Genomic DNA, 21196 nt, shown 5'->3' with positions numbered 1-21196 from the left:
TATTTCTTTGTGGCTGTATATTGTCTTTATCTTTTTGAAACATCTTTTTTCTGTAAATATTTTATATGCACAACTTTGACCTTTTCATATAAAACCCTTATGTTGAAAAGTGTTAACCTTGTCTGTAAAGCTCTTAATGCAAGCTATAAATGAACCTGCCTCTCGAAGAGCACCACTCTGTTGTAGAGTAAGGCCTCTGAGCAGACCTCTCTGTGGTGAAAGTGTGTGCTTCAGACGCTTATTCTAAAATCATAATTGATATTGCTAAAATTACGAGTCTCCCCCGGCTCGGTCTTTTAAAACCGGGGTGGTGGCAGTCAAAGGGTTAATTGCCTAATTAGCCCAGTGACAATCGCTCTCAGGCTGCTGGCACCTAGATTGTGGCCCTGCTGGAAAATCTTTGTGCTGGGCGCAGCTGAGAGTGGCATTGTTACGCAAGTGACAGCATGGTGTGAGGTTGGCCGGTCCTTCGTCGCGAGTTAGCGAGGACGGCAGGGATCTGACACCCACGTTCGTGGTGTAGTGGGTAGCACTCTTGCCTAGCAGTAAAAGGGGTCGCCGGTTCGAATTCCAACCATAACACTACCTGGCGTTTGCATGTTCTCCCTGTGCCTGCATGGGTTTCCTCCGGGTACCCCAGTTTCCTCCCACACTCCAAAGACATGCTGGTAGGTTAATTGGCTTCTGTCTAAATTGGCCCTAGTATATCAATGAGAGTTAGGGACCCTAGATTCTAAGCTCGTTGAGAGTAGGGGCTGATCTGAATGTACAATGTATATGTAAAGCGCTGCGTAAATTGACGGCGCTATAAAAGTACCTTAAATAATAATAATAATAATAATAATAATAATAATAATAATATGAAGTGCATAACATCACCCATCTGCTGTACAGTAATAGCTTCGCAGTTGGGGGAAAAAAAACAAAAAAAGTAATATACATGCAAAACCATCCATCCTAGCCCCACACTTAAATAAAGTAAAATAATCCATCATGGCAGTGCCCATTAGCGGGCATCCACTCACCTGCTGCCGCCATGTCCATCATCTTGTTGTGTCACTGCCGCATCACCAGCCGTCCCATTAAAGTGAATGTGACTGTCGGTAAGTCAACAGCGGGTCAGAGGAGGAGCCGCTGTGGGATAGAGGTAACCATTGCTCTTTAAAAATGATGATTTAAATCAAATCCTCCCTACTGGTTTATGTGCAGAACTGCACCAGATTTTGCACTCTCCAGTTTTAGTAAATCAACGCCGCAGTTCGTATTGATAAACTTACCCACAGTTCGACTCTTGACTTACTTCAAGTAAAAGTTCCCTATTGCTTTCTCAATTGAGAAAGATGTCTGCCAGAACACTTATCTCCAAAATGCAGAATCAGCAGCTAACACACTTCACTGTCACATCATAATCCAACACTGTCCTCCTTGAACATTTTGCTGAATTTTTAAACAGTCGTCACTGAACTGTGTTGGAGCTGCATTAAAAGTCTGTCATTCATCACAGTATTTAGTCAGTCTTCCCAATGAAGCCGATTTAATGTTAGTTTTCCATCTCCACATTCTCAAACTTGCTTCACACTTTTCCATTGACGAAGAACAGCTGTCACTGGATGAAATGCACCCTGTCAACAGGCATCAGGCTTGACAAAATTTGCTATAAAACAAACTATAGAGGAGAGAGCGGCGTTATGTTTTCATATATATCATTAAGTTGCAATTGTTTTGTTTTTTTTTTTCGATGAAGATTTTTAACACTGGGCAAGAGAAAACTTATCTGATCCACAACTACTCCTGACCATTGGAGGAGGGATTTAAACAGAACAGAATAGATACCGTAATTGCAACATTCCTTTAAATGGCACCAAATGGGGAGAGACTATGTCCATCCAGTTACATAGTGTCAGGACTGTGAAAAGTTTACAATCTGCTGCCAGTGTATGCCAAACAACCTCAAAAGGCACACAAAATTGCTTGTTTGGGTGCAGTTTGAGGTGGCAACACCACCATTGCCATCAGTCGCCTCCATTTGTAGTAACCAAATACTGTAAATGGCTATGATAGAGGTGGAAGAAAGTCTCTAAAACTTTCCAGCTAAATTAGTTTCAACAAACATCAATGTTTGTCAAACGTGAGTCTCTATTATTGTCCAGAAGATCTGTAACACCTAGGCCAGTGGTTCTCAACTCCTGTCCTCAGGACCCACTAACAGGCCAGGCTTGCAAGATAACCAAAATACATCACAGGTGATCTCATTTGTGGCTCAGTGATTGCAGTATTCTAGTCTGCTTCTCTCCAAGGTAATACTTAAAATCTGGCATGTTAGTGGGTTCTGGAGGACAGGAGTTGACAACCACTGACCTAGGTAGAGATGCTGCCTAAGCAGAACAGTAAACTCCCTGAAAACATATTCCTTCCCAACATTGTAAGCTTAAAAAACAACCATATGGTGTCCATCTTGTTACAGTATTTTAAAGCCTTTATGATTAGTTTAGGCTCTGAAATTTCATATAAGATCTTACCGTCATTTTTCAGTACTTTCTAGCGTTGTAGGTTTTGGAATATAGTGGTTTGTCCATCCAAACTATGGAATTTGCTTTAAAGTTCGTCCTTGGGATTACCATACTGGAGGACTTTTATTCTAAAGAGCCCACAAATAATCTTCCAGATCTCTTTAATGAGGGAGCATACTGGATTTGTAAGCATTTTCTCCAAAGTTATCTGATATAGAAATGAAGCCAACCAGGGCTCTCACGTCCTCTTCCAAATGAACTGTTTTTTTTTTACCTGTTTCTAATGAGATCACTTCCTGTGTTGATGCTAAAAATTAGAAATAGGGTACACAGGGCAGGCAGAATGGAGTTAACAGGCATTTCACAAGACAATGGGGTTTATTTACTAAAGGGAAATCCACTTTGCACTGTAAGTGCACTTGGAAGTGCATTTGCTGTAGATCTGAGGGGGGACATGCAATGAAAATGAAAAACAGCATTTTCACTTGGCTGTATCTGTGAGTAGCATCAGACATTTTTTATGGTCCATTCACACCACATGTGGTGCCTCATCTGCCCAGCTCACGCCACTGCGTTGCAGTTGTGTGCTGAAAAAGAAAAAAAAAAAAAAAAAAGGGAAGCACTGCATGCCGAGTTTGACTAGCAGTCCAGTGTGAGGCAATCCACTGCTTTCCATACTTTATGAGATGTCTGTGTGACATCCCAATAAAGTTTGTTAAAAAAAAAAAAAAATAAACAAAATAATAAAAAAAAAAAAAAAAAAAGCAAACATCACCACATTGACAGCACATCACCACATCGTTGATCTCAGCCATATCGCACCACACAATTGCAATACACCAGCTAATGTGATTGAGCTGTTAATGGGAAGTAAATATACAATATGTACTAAGATAAGCCTAAATGAGGGCCTACCATTTTCAGTTAGGTCAGACTTCAACCAGACTTGCACGGGACATGCAGTGGAACCTATCTGAAAGCAGATCCTGCACATGTAAAAGGAAAAGATGGTTGCTCTCATAAATATTAACTTCTAACTAGTGGTGCACCGAGAAAAAAAAATGCAGATAATGAAGCCGAAAAGGGGGCAGGGTCTGCTCCGCCGGGTGCCGCACATATGTCATCCTGGTGTACACCTGTCAGAGTCCTCCCCTCCCTCCGCCTCTCCTCGCGAGTGTCAGATGCAGCCTCTCCAGTGCCTGGTAGCGTGATCTAACACTGTCACAGAGCTGGATTGATTCGCCAGGCAGTGCTGTAACAATATCCCGCCTTCTGGAGAAGCTCTTGTGATAGACGGCACACTGATCCAATGCCGGGAATCATTGTGCCGTGTGTCATAGGAGGCAGGACATTGTTACAGCGGCTGTCCAGAGATTCAGATCCAGCTCCATGACACAGTGTGACATCAAATTACCAGGCACTGGCAGGCTGCATTGATCTCCTGTATCAAGTCTGCAGTCTCTGACCATCTCCTGCATCAAGTCTGCTAGAGGTGCACCAAATGGAAATTTTGCCAATACTATTTGCAACGTGTTTAAGTAATGCTACGTACACACGGTCGGACTTTCCGGCGGACTTGGTCCGGCACACTTTCTGACGGACTTTGTCCGCCAGGTGCGCCGGACTTTAAAAACGGACAGACTTGCCCACACACGACCGGACTTTTCCGGCGGGCTAAGTCCGCCCGTCTTTCCGTCGGACTTTCGCCGGAGGTACGGCGGACTTTCAGAATGAACGGACTTGCCCACACACGGACAAGTCCGTTCATTTTGAACGCGACTCATGTGCGACGGGACTAGAAAAGGAAATCAATCTTGCCGCTTTTATCGGCAAGATTGACACCTTGCGAGCCCCGTCGCGGGGCATACCAGGCCCTTAGGTTTGGTATAGATTATAAAGGGGAACCCCCTACGCCGAAAAAAACGGCGTGGGGTTCCCCCAAAGATCCATACCAGACCCCGATCCGAGCATGCAGCCCGGCCGGTCAGGAAAGGGGGTGGGGACGAGCGAGCGCCCCCCCCCCCTCCTAAACCGGTTGGTTCTTCTCCCGGTGTTCCAGTTCTTCGGCCGGCTCCTCTGCTGTCTTCAGGTAGCTCTCTTGCCAGCAGAGGTCCGGGCTTCTGGGCTTCTTCCCTCTTCTCTTCTCCAGATGTTGACACGACGCTCTCTCCGGCTGGACTGCTCTCTGAGGGCTCCGTTGTGACTTATATAGGCGGAGACCCCACCCCCTAATGATGTCACAGTCCCTGGGCATGCTGGGACTGTGACGTTTTAGGGGGCGTGGTCAACATTGCCCGGTGACCACGCCCCCTAAAACGTCACAGTCCCAGCATGCCCAGGGACTGTGACATCATTAGGGGGCGGGGTCTCCGCCTATATAAGTCACAACGGAGCCCTCAGAGAGCAGTCCAGCAGGAGTGAGCGTCGTGTCAACATCTGGAGAAGAGAAGAGGGAAGAAGCCCAGAAGCCCAGAAGCCCGGACCTCTGCTGGCAAGAGAGCTACCTGAGGACAGCAGAGGAGCCGGCCGAAGAACTGGAACACCGGGAGAAGAACCAACCGGACGCCGGGAGAAGAGGAACCGGAGGAACCCCCGAAGCCGGAGGAAGACCCCCCCGGAGCTGTTTAATAAATTATTTTAAAAACCTGTGTAGTGTGTTTTATTATTGACACTTTTTCCCTAGGTGAATGGGTAGGGGTACCATGTACCCCATACTCATTCACATAGGGTAGGGGGGCGGGATCTGGGGGCTCTCTTATCAAAGGGGGCTCCCGGATTCCGATAAGCCCCCCGCCCGCAGACCCCGACAACCAACGGCCAGGGTTGTCGGGAAGAGGCCCTTGTCCTCATCAACATGGGGACAAGGTGCTTTGGGGGGGGCCCCGCAGGGCGCCCCCCTCCCCCAAAGCACCCCCCCATGTTGAGGGCATGCGGCCTGGTACGGTTTAGGAGGGGGGGGCGCTCACTCGTCCCCACCCCCTTTCCTGACCGGCCGGGCTGCGTGCTCGGATTGGGGTCTGGTATGGATTTTAGGGGGGACCCCACTCCGTTTTTTCGGCGTAGGGGGTTCCCCTTCATAATCCATACCAGACCTAAGGGCCTGGTATGCCCCGCGCTCACCGCAATAGGAAAATCTGTTTTTCCTATTGCAGCGAGCGCGAGATGCAATACCCTGCCCTCGCGTCGTATCTGGTCCGTCGGACCAGCATACACGTGAGCGGGCTTTCCGTCGGACCAGCACACAGACGAGCGGGCTTTCCGTCGGACCAGCACACAGACGAGCGGGCTTTCCGCCCGAAACTGAGTCCGGCGGATAAATTTAAAACAGGTTTCAAATCTTGGTCCGGCGGACTTTGGGGAAAAAGTCCGCCGGAAAAGTCCACTGGCGCCTACACACGGGCGGATTGTCCGGCACACTCTGGTCCGCCGGACCAAGTCCGCCGGAAAGTCCGACCGTGTGTACGCGGCATAAGAGATTGCAGACATGATACAAGAGATGGTCAGAGACTGCAGACTGCATTTTTCTTGAGCTTTTCTTGCACTAAAGGTGCCAATAATAAATTCATATTAATTAAATTTAATATCATCAATTTAAAAGTGGAATACAATACAATTATATATAAAAATATAAATATTTAAAAAAAAAAAAAAAAAAAAAAAAAAAAAAACTGTAATTTTCGGCTAAGTGCATCCTGCTTTCTCGGTACCAAAATTTCCATTCGGTGCACCCCTACTTCTAACAGTTTCTAAAACAAAGTACCGTATATCTAAACCTGAACAAAATAAATTGCATCTTACAAATCCTTAAAAGAGGTTGTAAACCTCCATTTTCAAGTTGTACCTATAGGTAAGCCTATGACAAGGCTTACTCCATAGGTACAGTAAATATCTCCTAAACGCGTGCCATTTAAGAGATATTTAGTTTGTACTGCGCCGATGATGTCATCGGCACATGCGCTGTGAAGAAACAGCCCTCCTTGTCGTTTCTTCACTAGCGTGACTAGCGGCAAATGCGCGGGAGTGATGTCGCGCAACTGCGGCCAGTCACAGAGCCGGAGTCCGTGGGCCCAGAAAGGAAGAGGGGCGAACATGGATGCGGCCTCCAGCGGGGACAGCGCTGGCTTCGTTTGCAGGTACGTGTCACATAATGTGCTAGTATGAACAAAAAAAAAAGAAGTAAAACTTCCTCTTTAAGTCTGCATTCACACCTCTGCGTTTTGAATAGTGGGCAGGATTGTGGCAAAAAAGCCCAGAGGTGTGAATGACAAATCGCAGAACGCACATTTGAGATGCCATTCATCATTTGAATGGCACCTAAAATCGCGGTGCGGTTCAGGGGTGATAAATCGTGCTGCAATCTTAGCAACCCACATCGCCCAAAAGTTGCTCCTGAACTTTTACAATTGCAGCGAGATTTATCACAAGACAATTGCGGCACAACCACACCGTGATTTTAGGTGCCATTCAAATGAATGGCATGTCAAATGTGCGTTCTGTGATTTGTTATTCACACCTCAGCGCTTTGAAATCGTGGGTGTGAATGCAGTCTAAATGTGGTGAGAGTATTCGTTTTCGTTTTCTCAAGCTCAGAAAATCTCAACAAGTACAGAAAAATACAGTATCTCACAAAAGTGATTACACCCCTCACATACATTTTATATCTTTTCACGTGCCAACATTGAAGAAATTACACTTTGCTACAATGTAGGGAGTGTACAGCTTGTATAACAGTGTAAATTTGCTGTCCCCTCAACACACCGCTAAGTGAAAATGTCCAAATTGGGCCCAATTAGCCATTTTCCTTCCCCGGTGTCATGTGACTCATTAGTGTTACAAGGTCTCAGGTGTGAATGGGGAGCAGGTGTGTTAAATTTGATGTTATCACTCTCACATACTGGTCACTGGAAGTTCAACATGGCAACTCATAACGAAGAACTCTCTGAGGATCTGAAAAAAAATAATTGTTGCTCTACATAAAGATGGCCTAGGCTATAAGAAGTTTGCCAAGACCCTGAAACTGAGCTGCAGCAAGGTGGCCAAGACCATACAGTGGTTTAACAGGTCAGGTTCCACTTAGAACAGGCCTCGCAATGGTCGACCAAAGAAGTTGAGTGCACGTGCTCAGCATCATATCCAGAGGTTGTCTTTGGAAAATAGACATATGAGTGCTGCCAGCATTGCTGCAGAGGTTGAAGGGGTGGGGGGGTCAGCGTGTCAGTGCTCAGACCATACGCCGCACGCTGCATCAAATTGGTCTGCATGGCTGTCATCTCAGAAGGAAGCCTCTGCTAAAGATGATGCACAAGAAAGCCCACAAACAGTTTGCTGAAGACAAACAGACTAAGGACACTGATTACTGGAACCATGTCCTCTGGTCTGATGAGACCAAGACAAACTTATTTGGCTCAGATGGTGTCAAGCGTGTGTGACGGCAACCAGGTGAGGAGTACAAAGACAAGTGTGTCTTGCCTACAGTCAAGGATGGTGGTGGGAGTGTCATGGTCTGGGGCTGCATGAGTGCTGCCGGCACTGGGGAGCTACAGTTCATTGAGGGAACCATGAATGACAACATGTACTGTAAAATACTGAAGCAGAGCATGATCCCCTCCCTTTGGAGACTGGGCCGCAGGGCAGTATTCCAACGTGATAACGACCCCAAACACACATCCAAGACAACCACTGCCTTGGCTTCACTAGCCAAGCATGTCTTCAGACCTAAACCCTATTGAGCATCTCTGGGGTATCCTCAAACGGAAGGTGGAGGAGCACAAGGTCTCTTAACATCCACCAGCTCCGTGATGTCTTCATGGAGGAGTGGAAGAGGACTCCAGTGGCAACCTGTGAAGCTCTGGTGAACTCCATGCCCAAGAGGGTTAAAGCAGTGCTGGAAAATAACAGTGGCCACACAAAATATTGACACTTTGGGCCCGATTTGGACATTCATTTAGGGGTGTACTCACTTTTGTTGCCAGAGGTTTAGACATTAATGGCTGTGTGTTAAGTTATTTTGAGGGGGACAGCAAATTTACACTGTTATACAAGTTATACACTCACTACTTTACATTGTAATAAAGTGTCATTTCTTCAGTGCTGTCACATGAAAAGATATAATAAAAATATTTACAAAAAAGTGAGTGGTGTACTCACTTTTGTGAGATACTGTATCTGTTGATTTCTGGCTGGAAATAGTTTGTCGCTTTATATAATAAATAATGTTATTAACCTTCCAAGTTATCTTCTGCAAACTGATATTTGCCTTTACACACCCCCTTTCACCATTTATACACCCCCTTTCACAATTTAAAAAAAGAAAGCACAACGAATCAAAGTAGTAGCGTAGACTGAAAACACTGTTCCCCCATAGATACAATACAGCAACTGAACATGGTCACCCTAGAACAAACAGAAAGCGTGAAGAAGAAGAAAAAAAAAAGAAAGGAAACTAATGCAGACACCACATCTAACGCCCGGTTACACAGAGTTTTTTTTTTATTGTTTAACCCAGCGGGCTGATCACTGTACTAATACAAGCGATGTTAGTACAGTGATCTCCCCCACTGAGCTATTATTTTCCAACAGCAGAATTGTGGAGGTAAACCAGATTCATTAAATTTGAGCTGGGCAGATATCTGCGGTGTTTTGTTATCCCTCTTCAAATCACTATGATGGGTAGCCGTCTCCTGCTCCGTTCTTCAGTTCTCCGTCACATATGATAAAAGCAGCCTGAGTTTTTGTTGGGGAGGATGCTATAAATAGATTAGCAGAGCCCTTAATTATTCAACGATCAGCTCTGAAAGTCCTTACCTATGAGGAGAGGGGGGGTGTGCCTTTCCTCCAATCAGCTGTCTTGGCTGTATGCCCAGGCTTCACCGCAGTGCTGAACAGGAAGAGAAAATCTAACACGATCTGAACTTTCTAAACAGTATATAAAGCTGAAAACAGCAGAAATACATATAAAACAGGGGTCAGCGATCTACCAGTAGATCACAGACAGGTGACTTGTAGATTGCAGTCTGGGCTTGTTGACCCTCCATCCCAGAGCATCAGAGTGCAATGTAGAGGGGACTACTTGTAAATTTGGAGCTGTAGTAGAGAGCAAGAGCTGCATTAGTTAATGCCTCCTCTGTAGTGCCAGTGTCTTGCCGAGAAAGTTCCCTCGGCGGATAAGTTCCCCCCCTATACTGCGCAGGCACAGCGCCTGCGCAGTACAGACTACTGTCAGCCGCTGGAGATAGCCGAAGCTCAAACGCTTCAATCAGCTGTACACGGCGCCTGCGCCTTAGGTCCCAGGTTCCTTCCCCACCATCCAAGTGGAACTAGAGGGGGAATCTAAAAGAGCCGAGCGAAGCGAGGCCGTGCCCGAAGCGTGGCGAGCGAAGCGAGGCCGTGCCCGAAGCGTGGCGAGCAAAGCGAGGGGCCCTCTTACAGGCGCCGTGTACAGCTGATTATCAGCTATTCCGCTTTGGCTGTTTCCGCCGGATCCTACTGCGCAAGCGCAGCGCCTGCGCAGTAGAGGGGGGAACTTAGCCACCGAGCGGAACTTTCTCGGCAGAACACCAGCTCCTGTCCCATGTGGAGTGATACCAACTGCTCTCCACCTCTTATCCCGGCTAGAGGTCTCCGGAATGGTGCCAGCAGCAGGAAAGAAGAGATCTACAGGTTAGTGTGAAGCAATACACTGGGCATAATAGTATAGGGCTGCTTTCACACTGATGTGCTGCGGTTTTCCCACACCACTGGTGCAGTTCAGTGTACCTGCAACTTTCCTGCTGGTTTGCTGCCTTTAGCCACAGACTTCAATCATATCCTGCGAGTTTGGTGCACTTTCTGAAAGCGGCTCATTCACAAGTGCAGCAGGCACTGTTGTTCCTCTCAAAAAAGCGATCCCAGTCTGTTTGACAGGAGGTAAAGAGGCGTTATGTTGCCTCCTCACCACTCGATTTAAATCCATGATTGCCATGCAATTGCGACACAGTAATAACTCAATTAGAGGTTTAAATCAGGTGTGAGGGGGGGAATTTTGGAGATAGTGTACCCAGTGATCTTTGACTTCTCCCATTTTGTTCAGGTAGCTCTCCACCTCTTTAAGGTTGCCTATCCCTAATATAAAACTTACGTAGAGAGATTTGTTTCATCTCTGTGCATCATCTGTGGCTGTTCACTTCACTGGGTATATGCGAGGGTTTACATCCACTTTAAAGGAGTGGTAAGCTGCAAGTATTGAAATATTGGTTTTCAAGCTTTTAGATACATTTTAGCTACTTCTGATTAAACGTTTATTTTGTTTGTGTAATATTATATTTGTTTCCATCAGGCAAAAAACCCACTTTAAGATTGTACATCACCAATATGCCCCTCAAACAGTCTTATGAATGTGTCACAAAAATGATATGCACAAAAACTAAACTGGACAAAATTGCTAGGAGTGTTTTTAGCTTTCAGCAAAGCATAAATTAGGCAGCACTGAGTAGGAGCTGTTTATGTATTCTGCCTGTCTACTGCCCAATGAACTGTCTGCTATAAGCTGCTGAAGACAAGATGAGAAGTCCAAATATTATTTGCAGTACAAACAGAGCTGTTAAACAAGCATCCACTTTCACTTGTGCAAAGAGAGCTGGTCAAAACCTGTGAAAAAGGCTGGTTTGCAGCAGACTTAAGGCATCTCAGCTAACATGATCAGTATGGAGGATCTCATTACGCCAGCAGTTTCACCCTTCACAGAGTCCACAGCAATCTGAGGCTAGGAGATACTTAATTTGAATTCATGTATTAAAAACCATCAGTGTTGATTTAAAGCATAGCTGTCAACTGATTGCCTGCAGGCCGGATGCGGCCCCCATGTGGATTTAATCCAATGCCTGACACAGTCAGCGAGTCAAACCAAGCAGGAGAGGAAATCAATGGGAAATATGTGCAACACAGAGATGGAAAGGCAAGGAAGCAGAAGATCATGGAGGTGTACCAATGATGAAAGGCAAACAAAGGTAATATTGCCTTTTTTTTTTTTTTACACCAACATGCAAAAAGACTACATACTGAGGTCAATGAAATCAGTTAAATAGGAAGTCAAAGCTATTTTTGTTTTTCAGCTGTATCACTACCCCTAGTCAATGCGCCTTGCCTTTCACATTATTACAATCCGTTTAAAATGTGCTGGATGCAGATCATCTATTGCAGTGTGTTTAACAGGCAGCATTCTGTCCACAAGAAGAAGCCATAGAGAACAATTGGCTTCCCTGGTCCAAATGTTGCAAAATAGCGTTCAAACCACTATGCTATAACCGTGCAATCCCCTAGCAGAGAAATGTGAAGTCAGTCAGCTCATTGGACACGTTGGCCTCGTTCACACCATGGTGCAGAGACATCAGTTTTTCTGCAAGGGCTCAAAGAAAACAATTGTTCTCTATGTGCCCTGTTCAAACCACACAGATCAGATGTGTTTGTGCAAGAATCTGCAACGTGTGTGCAGGTTTCTGCATGGAAAAAAAAAAAAAAAAAAAAAACATGAAATCAACACTGGTGCGAACAGGTCACATAACTGACATGCATGAAAAACAATGTCAACGTGCATGGAAGCCGACGTGAAACTGATGTAACTCATGTCTCTGCAAGTGAAATCTGTGCGGTTTTCCCATCAGTTTTCATGCATGTATGGTGTGAACAAGCCCTTTCTGAACCAGAATTTGAGAGTCAGAAACACATGAAAACACTGCTAGAAGGGCCCCAGTGTGAACTCTGCAGCCACATTCTATACAGGGTATGTTCTTCCAGATAAATTTAAGGCATGGTTCACCATGAGCAAATTCTTTAAAGCAGTGGTCATCAACCCTGTCCTCAGGGCCCACTAACAGGCCAGGTTTTATGTATTACTTTGGGGACATGCAGACTAGAATACTGCAATCACTAAGCAGCAAATGATATCACCTGTGATGTATTTCAGTTATCTTGCAAACCTGGCCTGTTGGTGGGTCCTGAGATCAGGGTTGATGACCACTGCTTTAAAGTCTATGAATAGCCAAAATTGTTTTTCTTTAGTTTTGGATAGAGTAAGAAAAAAAAAAAAAAAAAATCGAAACCCCTGTCAAGTTTTTATTGTCCCTGCTAGGTGGATTCACCCTATTTCTGTATCTATGCTGACCATTGTCATAGATACTGAACTAAAAATACCAACATTTTACAGGTCTTACCAGGTACATTTTCCACTGGCGACACCAGTTTTGGTGACAACTGCCTTAGAGGAGAAATGCTCTCATTTTGTGAGAATTTCCTCTCGCTTCCTTTTGTGTCTTTGAGACTGGAAGTAAAGGGGTATCCCCCTAAACTGGACACAAGACAAGCAAAAATTAAACTAACTGGGGCTTTAATCCTTCCCAGCACCTAAAACCAACAAAAATGATTGTGCTATACATACACGTTAAGTGTAATAAAACTTTCCCACGGCCACTTGTACCCCTAGAATGAAATACAATCCCATCCTGAAGGAAATGTTGTTCCATGTTCCCACAGCATCGGACTACACAAACCAACTGGGGTGACTCCCAGGTGGCCCAATCTAAAGCCTTGTACACACGGTACGATTGTTGGCCAACCGAGCATCTGATTTTTGTCAAAAGGGCGTGTGCCAGGATCTTGTCTTGCATACTAACAGTACACAATTTGTAATTTCGACTTGTGTGATCGATTTGTGTACTGACCATACGAAAATCTGACGTCAAATCCATGTCCGTCAAAAATTTACTAGCCTGTCATCCAACATTTGTTGGAGGAAAATTGGATAACAATTATCAAAAGAAGCGTACTAATGGTAAGATTTTAGGACAACAGTCTGTCAACAGACAATCCCCTGCCAACAAACGTACCGTGTACGAGGCTTAATGGATTAGGAGTTTAAAACAATATACACCTTGGAACAAATCTTCACAAGTTTTTTTTATTTTCTCACTAAAGGTTTAAACCAAAATAAAACCATTAAACCAAAATTTGACACCTATGTTCCAAAAAAATAAATATGTTTAATAAATCATTTTTGGCGCCAAAAAAATAAATAAATAAAAAACCCATGCATCACACATTAGTAGTTTTTAGACAGGTGTCAATTACACTCACACTTTCACACACAGAGGTCATTTTATGACACTACAGAAAGTGATGAAATTGACTGTGTAAACCATATACTACCTGTCATTCTAGTATAGGTTAGAAATTGCAAGATTGTGTTAAATATGAAAATTTGTATTTCCCTCAAGTTTTGATACATCTCCATCCCTGTAGTGGGCTGGTATCTTCTCTGGAAGTCAGCAAGCAACTGGTGCTGAACACAAGGGAACAAAATATATACAGAGGGAAAAAAAAAAAAAAAAAAAAAATCAGATTTGAGTGTCAGTCACTGTTGACCTCTTCTGCTTGCAACATGCTTTCTATACAAACAGGAAGTATTTGGCCTGCATATGACCTCATCCCCTCCCATTCATGAAAGCCTATACATTTACATGTGACAGCAGAACTGCAGTTCAGAATAAACTCTTGTTCCATGCAACCACTTTTGGCCTACTGTTTTCATCCCCTTAGAATTCAAAGATTAGTTAAAGTAAAATTTGCTAGAATATTATTTGGGCCCCTATAAACACTGGATCCAGGGTTTATTTACGTGTGGTAATACATGGATTCTCTCATATGCGTGTATTTTAAAGCCAGAGACACTCAACAATGGCTTATGTGCATACAAACATAATTAAAGCTTAAGAGATATTAGACCATAACCTTCCTTGGGTAGGGACAAGTGAAAGTTGGTTTAACACATTCTGGATATTTCTATATAATTCATATTCTGAACAGTATCTGGAAAGCACAACTCCAGCCAAAACATTAAGTGTTAGATCCTCTGTCAAGCTTTTTTTTTTTTTTTTTGCATACTATCACCATTGGGGATATCCCCTCAATTATTTTTTCACAGGTATTAGAAAACAAAAAGCGAGGGAAATTTCCCCAACTAGGGTGCATATATCATTAAACATTTTTAGTAGCGCGAGTAAGGCTTAGAAGCTGTCTAGTTTGCATTGCTGTCTGCAGTGTGAACATTTATCCTTGCTTCCTAGACAGGATCTAAAGGAAGAGAAAATCTCTACAAGAGGGAACAGAAAGAATTTAAATGCCGATAGGGGATCTAACCCTTTGCCATCCTTAAAGAAAAAAAAAAAAAAAAACACACAACACACCAAGGTTGCCTGGAGTTTGGGCTTTACATCAGCTCTTTAGCCATTTGAACCTGAATGGTAGTTTCCTATCTTATACAACAAACCATGAAAAACAATGGCAGTGTATAAACGCATTAGGCTCCATTCACACCTGCGTGTTTACCAAACATGCTAAAAATGCGAGTCACATTTGTGGTGCCATTCACTATTAATGGCACCCAGGGGCGGACTGACCATTGAGCCACTCGGGCAGTGCCCGAGGGCCCTGGGCCACTAGGGGGCCCCATCAGGGTTGCCAGCCTCAGTATGGACCAGGGACAGCCAATAGACAGTATGGACCAGGGACAGCCAATATAAACATGTCTGTGTATACTGTGTGTACATGTATGCGTATACTGTGTGTGTGTATACTATGTAACCCCATAATCTCTGATTGCCTGGGGGCCCCCTTAATTTCCTATTGCCCGGGGGCCCCATGAGTTGTCAGTCCGCCCCTGATGGCACCCCAAACACAGCAAGCAGATGCGGGTTTTACAGCACACAAAAACACACAACAAATGCATGGTTAAAAACTTGCAAAGCTCAACACTGCAAAAAGCTACATGAGCTAGTTTGCCACATATTTCACATGTAGGGCAGCCTGTTAAAATGTGCGGAGAGGGAAAACACGCAAGAAACGCTAGGTGTGAATGCAGAGCAATGATCGAGCTGTTGTAAAGACCACAAACACACTTGAAAATCAAAAAACAGATTATTCATCAATTTGACTTCCTGTTGTCCAAATTCTAAACCATGGTGCATGCGTAAGAATAATAAATTACATACAAGAACAATGATAGGCTCAGTCTGAGCATTGTGCGTCAGCTTCCTGTCACCATCTAACATACAAAACCCAACCCAAAAAAAACACACACATACATAATGTAAACATAGATGGCAGCAAAGATGAGTACAGTCATGGTTTATAAGCACCTCTCCTCTACTGTAACTAATCTTTCAGCTCTGCTCCATCCTGGTTACACAAAACAAACAGTTTCATCAGAAAAAAAAAAAAAAAAAACACACAATAAAAAGTAAACATCATCATAAGACTGCGCGTGATTTATAATTATTGACACTACATTATTAAACCAAAAAAGCAAATAAACTATTAGTTAGTCTCACTTCTGACTTGGCTTCACCCTAAGCTCATGTAAACAAGAACCTACAAGCCTAAACTCCAAAGTGAAATGTAAAACTTTTGGCAGGTAACATAATATTCCATGAATAAATCACAATAGGGTTTCACCAACTCTTGCCCTTTCACAGAATAAAAGCTGAAGATCAGATCCATCAGTCAATATACATAGCATTACCGGACGAAGGATCAAGTTCTATGTGATTGAGTGATACATCAAAGCCTGGCCATACTCTGACCGATCTTTTGCTCTACCAATCTTCAAAACAGAACAGAAAATCCTGTTTTCCAGAAAGGACATTTGTAGCCTTATCTTTTTGATGTTCTTGTTCAGTTAGGAGGCCATTTCTGGGATTCAGGCAATTCTTACTGTAGAAAAATTTCTGTAGTGTGAACCATGCAAGCTTTCCAGTATGATAAATGCTCACAGGCAGCAAGAAATCTGCCCCCACTGTGAGATCATATACCCAAGTAGGGATTTAGGGCCCCATAATGCATGTGCAATATGGCAGTTCATTAAGGCTTCATGCACACGAGACGCCGGTGCAAACTCTGCTGAACACATGTTTTTAAAAGCTGAAACCGCCATTTAGAAATGCCCATTTTGCCGCGTTTGCATGCCGCGTTTAGTGGCGTTTTACCGCGTTTGCGTCTAGAAGCGTTTAGTTAAGATAACAAAGACCCTCCCCAAGCACTTTTCTGCAGCAGAGAATGACATTTTGCGACTCGATTTTGGGGCCCCATACCTCGGGGCTACTTGGTGCTAGAAACCCCAACTATGGGTATGTTGTAGTGCTAGTTTCCACTGTGTTTGCACACCAAATTTGGGCTTCCTAGCACCAAGTGGCCCTGAGATATGTGGCCCAAAGTCGGGTTGCAAAATGTCATTCTCTGCTACAGAAAAGTGCTTGACATTTTCCGACCCAAATTTGGGGCCCCGTATCTCAGGGCCACTTAATGCTAAGAACCCCAACTTTGGATATTTTGTAGTGCTGGTTCAACTGTGTTTGCACACCAAATTTGGGGTTCCCAAGTGGCCCCGAGATACGGGGCCCCAAAGTCGGGTCGCAAAATGTCATTCCCTGCTGCAGTTTACCATCATATTTCTGTGTTTTCTGGTCCAAAAAATAGGGTTCCTTTAAAAACACTTATAAACGCAAACACGGCTAAACGCGGTACCGGCATTTAGCCGCGCTTGGCGTCTGAAACGTGGAAACCTTTTACATCTGAACCCCTTTTTTTGCTTCTGGAAAAACGAGGTTAAACGCAACTTCCTAAAAATGCCAAAAAAGGAGACTGTGTACATGGACACATAGGATAACATTGAATGAGTTCAGGGGCAGTTGAAAAAAGTGTCCAACTGCCTCTGAACGCGAGTTTAACAGCGTCTCGTGTGCATGAGGTCTAACGGATGAAAAACCATACTTGCACCAGTCTTTGCAACAAAGCACATGGTATGTGTGTTGACAGCTACTGTATGCATGAATTGGGGTGCCATTCTAAATAAATGGCAACTCAGGAGTATGAGGCCAGCCTAATGCTAGCCGAGTCCTCGACTGGCCAAAAGACAATAAAAAAAATTGACTGAGCTAGGTTTTCAGTTGAACAGTGACTATCCAATCAGATGCTGTCACTGTTCAGGTATTCAGACAGCCACAAGTCTCAGCGGTCTTAATACAATGGCCAGCAGTGGAGATTCCTCCGTTTCATCCATTCCATCCGTTTACATGTGCATTTTAGTGAGGTTTTGATGCACACCAACATTAGTTATGTGCCCTGTTCACACCAATGTTGATGTCACGTTAGTTTTTTCCCTGTGTAGAAAACTGCAAACACTTTGCACATTCCTGCACTGAAAAAACCTGCACCTGATACCAGTGTTGTGGTGTGAACTGGGCACATAGAGAACAATTGTTTTTTTTTTTGTGCCCATGCACAAAAATTGATGTCTCTGCACCATGAGGTGAACGAGGCATAAAACAGGCAATATCTCTTCTGCAATAAAATAAACCTACCTACCTGCTCACAGTATCCTTTGGAACGTACACTGAGCTGTGCAAGTCGAGCTCAGCTTACATTCTGGCACAGTGCCGGGATGACTGCACTCCTGTGCCAGCCAGTGAGAATGGCCGCAGACTGGCACCCACCAGCGAGGGACATTGGACCATTGAAGGGAGGTAAGCGCCTTAGTAAGCATTTAGCTCTGCTTTAATGCACACTCTGGGCCAGACTAGAATAGATGTCTATGGAGCCAGTGGAAAATGTAGGCATCAGCCAGCTGTTGCTCACATAATAACCCGCCATCGCATGTGCCTTTCAGACCTGCAAGGACATTTTGTTCACATTTTAAATGCAGATGTGCACAGTAAAAGGATTTGTTTTTTTGTACTAAACCCACTGATTTAAGTTCCATTCACACTTGTGCGACTTGTCATGCAACTTTGGACATCAAAGTGACATGACAAGTCGCAGCCCATTCTTTTCAATAGCACCTGTTCAAATCAGTGTCACGTAAAGCGGAGTTCCACCCAGAAGTGGAACTTCCGCTTATCGGTCCCCTCCCCTTCTCCGGTGTCACATTTGGCACCTTTTGGGGAGGGGGGGGGGGAGGGTGCGTGTTTTTGACAAGTACATTGTCCCCACTTCTGTCAGACCTCGCCGTGGAGAGGCCCGTCAGAAGTTTGGCCTCCTCCTCCTCTCTCCCCTGCTTCTGGCCAGCAAGAGCGCAGCGGGCTTCGCACATTCGCAGTAGGGACCTGGTCGTGAAGCCACAATGCTTTACTGCTGGGTTCCCCCACTAGCAATGGCGGCGGCAGCAGCAACCGACAGCTGATGGAAACATCGGCTGCGGTGCCGACATCGCTGGATTCCAGGACAGGCAAGTGCCCTAATTATTAAAGTCAGCAGCTACAGTATGTGTAGCTGCTGACTTTTAATTTTTGCAGGGGGAGGCCAGAACACCGCTTTAAAGCAATTTTGAAAGGTGCCTGCACTACTTTTATATGACTTTGATCCAACTTTAGGCTAGGTTCACATCATTGCGAATTGGATGTGGGTTCACCGCATCCAATTCGCTATAACAGGAGATTTTAACTGGCTCTTTATGGAGCCGGTTCACATATCTCTGCTGCGGCTCAGGTGCAAATTTGCACAGGACCCCCGTGCGTCTTTTTTGTCCCTTTCAGGTCCGAATTCAGCCAAAAATTTGGGCTGAAATCGGGCCTGAAAGCAGTGAACGGGGACGCACCAGACCCCTGCTGGGAGCCCCACGCGGCGATGGTGTGAAGCCAGCCTTACACTCAATGGATGCAAGTTGCACCAAAAGTGACATGAAAGTCGCACTGGAAATCGTGTGACTTTGGAGCCATGCTAATGTGAATGGAGCCTTAACAGTTTCCCAAAACAGCCGAATGAGGAGGCATGCAGTGAATGAGAACTGTCAAAATTGCTCATGCTCTCAATTGAACTGTCAATCCACCAAATGCTTGGCATCATTATTCATCAAATATGCAGCACCATGGCAATTGCAGATCAAACAGAAGCTAAGATGGCAGCTTCCTTGGCTGTAAAGGATAGGGAAGGTTTATTCCCACTTTAAGGCCCATTCACGCCACATCTGTTGGGCCTGTGTTGTTCAAAGTAAACGGATTTCAGCTTGTCAACAGACCTGGTTCACACCATTGTGCTGCGTTGATGTATACTGGGTAAAAATGGAACATGTTGCATTTCAATGCATCACAGCACACATCAAGGAAAACAAAAATGATGTTGGTTTTTGCTGTGGTTCACACTAACCAATGCAGTGAAATGTGCTGTATTATTGTGTAGGCAGCTGTCTGCAGAAGGTCCAGCATGTTTCAGTGCATCACACTGTTTACTTTTTTTTTTTTTTTTTAGAAAATAACTTTATTCAAAGCATCACACAATGACACTCCATTCATGTCCCTGCATAGCAGTGTGATGTCATCCACTGCTCTGCACATGACACCAGCATGATGGTGTGAATGGGGAACACAGAAAACAATGGTGACTGATGCTTCTTTAGTGCGGAAAGCACCAATCACTGTCCATTGTGTTAATAAGCCTTAATACTTAGCTTACTCCTCGCTCAGCCTCCCATAGCCTCTTCTATATTGCACTCCTGGCAGCGGTCACGTCAAGCACTAAGGGGGGACCAACAGTCCTGCATTGTACATGATGACACTGAGGCCCCCATCCACAACATGGCATGCCGGAGGGTAGAGAAGAGTACCAGCGGGCGAGTAATAAAGGTAAGTATTCCCACCTTTCCATCAACCCCCTAGACTTACCCAGTATTTAACCCTTGCCTTGCAGGAAGGCCCCACCACAAGGATTGTTTTGTTTTCTCGGGGGGGACGCACACATTGACGCAAGTGTGTTTACCAATGCGCTAAACGCGATGCGAGTGACACAAATCAAGGCGTATTCACTTCCAGGATTTATACAGTGTGGCACAATCCCTACCAGCGATACAAATGTTTATTATACTAAGTAGGCACTGCAATCTGTCTCATCGGGTCACGTACAGCGCCATGGCATTTGGTTGCGTTCCATTGGCCCGCCTGGCCCTAGGTGAGAGGAATGTGGCAGTCAGGTGGGTACAGATTAAATAACGTGGGTTCACGTATGGCCAGCACCAGGAGGACAATAGGGAATAATGAGCACTTCAATACAGGCAGCCAGACATGAGCTACTCCTACCACAGGGGCCCAGGCCTGTGGGAAAGCCCTCTCATTCCCTCACTGCCCCCCACACTGCATGCACAGGGGGAGGAGGGGGGCACTTACCTTCCCCGATGATCTACACCATCAATAAAGGTTTGTGTGGAGCCCGCAGAGAAAGGGAGCCAGGCGCGGGAGGGTGAGGGCGGCCGTGCCCGGGTCAGTGTGCACAGAGGCTGGGGCTGTGTGGGAAAGCTGCTCCCCTGGAGTTCTACTATCCTGAGGCCTACAACGATGTCACAGTAAGCTGAATGATGGATGGGGAGGGCCGGCTTCTCCCGGTGCTTGGACTCTGTATGTGTGTATGAGAGCAACCAACAACTGACTCCTCCTCCCCCTCCAGCCGCCCCTAACTCCGCCCACCCTCCAGCAAAGCGCCCGATCATTGGGGAATTCCGGTGCACAGGCACCGCCCCGAGGCTACGTACGGGTAGACGCAGCCCACTCATAGAAACCTCGAAAGTGATTTAAACAAAAAAAAAAAAAAAAAACGTAAGCAAGGGCGAAAGAGCTGGAGCCCAACATACGGGTCTCACCGACGTCACCGCGCTGGGGCTGCCGGGAGGTGTAGTG

The 21196-nt window shown here is 45.1% G+C and overlaps 1 protein-coding gene across 1 annotated transcript in view; it reads right to left on the bottom strand.

The window, feature by feature from the left end:
- The window catches only part of RERE (arginine-glutamic acid dipeptide repeats), a 498077-nt gene extending 477097 nt beyond the window's left edge, over positions 1-20980 (bottom strand). Inside the window, exon 1 of the mRNA XM_073603026.1 lies at positions 20690-20980. The gene's annotated coding sequence lies outside the window, so the exon portion shown is untranslated. The remainder of the gene's footprint in view (positions 1-20689) is intronic.
- Between the last annotated feature and the right edge of the window lie 216 nt (positions 20981-21196).

Source organism: Aquarana catesbeiana, linkage group LG10 (genome assembly GCF_042186555.1).
Source record: "Aquarana catesbeiana isolate 2022-GZ linkage group LG10, ASM4218655v1, whole genome shotgun sequence".
Lineage (NCBI taxonomy): Eukaryota > Metazoa > Chordata > Amphibia > Anura > Ranidae > Aquarana > Aquarana catesbeiana.
This window is presented reverse-complemented; position numbering and strand designations above follow the sequence as displayed.